Here is a 1938-nt window from a genome sequence, read left to right as displayed (position 1 = left end):
TTCTGGTAAATAGCTTTAAGGGATTTAACCAGAAGATTGGATTGGTTTCTTTTATTGAAAGCAGAGTATGGATTCAGAAGGGGCAGGTGGGTTTCTTCTATTTTTTGGTCCTCTTTAAGATAATTTATCTCATAGAGATAATCCATCTTAGAAGAGAGAGATTTTTTGAAGTGAGGTTTTTCTAATGAAAAAGAAGAACGGCTAGGTACAATAGATGTGGATGTAGAAGCTGAAGAGGAAGACATATTTAGGAAATATGAAGGTTTTGAATAAAGAGATATGGCTGGCTCTGATACCAAATCGGGGAGTCTCTAAAAATAGTGGAGAATTAGGACCAAAGGTGAGAGAAAACTAAAAGCCTCTCCGGGGCATGACAACAAGACTCTCAAACCACTTCCTAACTTCTCTACATGTTAGAGATTACTTGAGACTTAGCAGGAACGTAACCATAAATCTATTCAAAACCTTCAACTAAAAACTTAGAAACTCAAGAGACAAGAGTTACAAGATTCACTCAAAGCAAAAGGAATCATGGTGAAGAGGTTTGACAAAAGTAAAACAAAAGAAATCAATTAAAGAAAGAAAGGAGATGGATGTCCTATCTAGGTGTCATGTTTGATACTACTATAGGGTGTTCTAGGCAATGCAACTAGGTTTCTATCAAGGGAGCCCTCGGCACCATCACCGATTGGCGTCACACTTCGGACTCCCGGCTCCTCAGTCGGATGGGGAATTTTAACAAACACTTGATCTACCACTTCTCCCGGGCCTCGTCATCCCGGACAAAGCGAGGGGATGTGGCCGATTAGGACTCGTATAGGCCCGATATCTCGCAACATAACTTTACTACCTAGCCTTGTCGTAAATAGAAGCAAATCAAGATAAACATCAACCACACAAGATATATGAACGGAGAAGATTTGCCAATCATTGCCTTGTAGTGGGAGTCTTTTGATCTCCTTGAGAGTTATGTATATTAGTGATTTTGTAGTTTTGACGTTTTGGTTTTTATAAAACGGAGAAGTAGTTCGCCGAGTGTCGTGTTCTCAAGGATGGCAAATTAGAACCGAATCAAGCGTGTGAGTTTTATGATGTTAAGAGACAAGAGTTACAAGATTCACTCAAAGCAAAAGAAATCATGGTGAAGAGGTTTGACAAAAGTAAAACAAAAGTAATCAATTAAAGAAAGAAAGGAGATGTTTGATACTACTATAGGGTGTTCTAGGCAATGCAACTAGGTTTCTATCAAGGGAGCCCTCGGCACCATCACCGATTGGCGTCACACTGCGGACTTCCGGCTCCTCAGTCGGATGGGGCATTTTAACAAACACTTGATCTACCACTTCTCCCGGGCCTCGTCATCCTGGACAAAGCGAGGGGAGGTGGCCGATTAGGACTATTATAGGCCCGATATCTCGCAACATAACTTTACTACCTAGGCTTGTCGTAAATAGAAGCAAATCAAGATAAACATCAACCACACAAGATATATGAACGGAGAAGATTTGCCATTCATTGCCTTGTAGTGGGAGTCTTTTCATCTCCTTGAGAGTTATGTATATTAGTGATTTTGTAGTTTTGACGTTTTGGTTTTAATAAAACGGAGAAGTAGTTCGCCGAGTGTCGTGTTCTCAAGGATGGCAAATTAGAACCGAATCAAGCGTGTGAGTTTTATGATGTTAAGCGACAAGAGTTACAAGATTCACTCAAAGCAAAAGAAATCATGGTGAAGAGGTTTGACAAAAGTAAAACAAAAGTAATCAAGTAAAGAAAGAAAGTAGATGGATTATACTACTATAGGGTGTTCTAGGCAATGCAACTAGGTTTCTATCAAGGGAGCCCTCGGCACCATCACCGATTGGCGTCACACTTCGGACTCCCGGCTCCTCAGTCGGATGGGGAATTTTAACAAACACTTGATCTACCACTTCTCCCGGG

The sequence above is a fragment of the Ipomoea triloba genome, chromosome 16 (genome assembly GCF_003576645.1).
Source record: "Ipomoea triloba cultivar NCNSP0323 chromosome 16, ASM357664v1".
In the NCBI taxonomy this organism is placed as follows: Eukaryota; Viridiplantae; Streptophyta; class Magnoliopsida; order Solanales; family Convolvulaceae; genus Ipomoea; species Ipomoea triloba.
The sequence above is the reverse complement of the archived record's forward strand: the minus strand, read 5'-3'. Positions refer to the sequence as shown.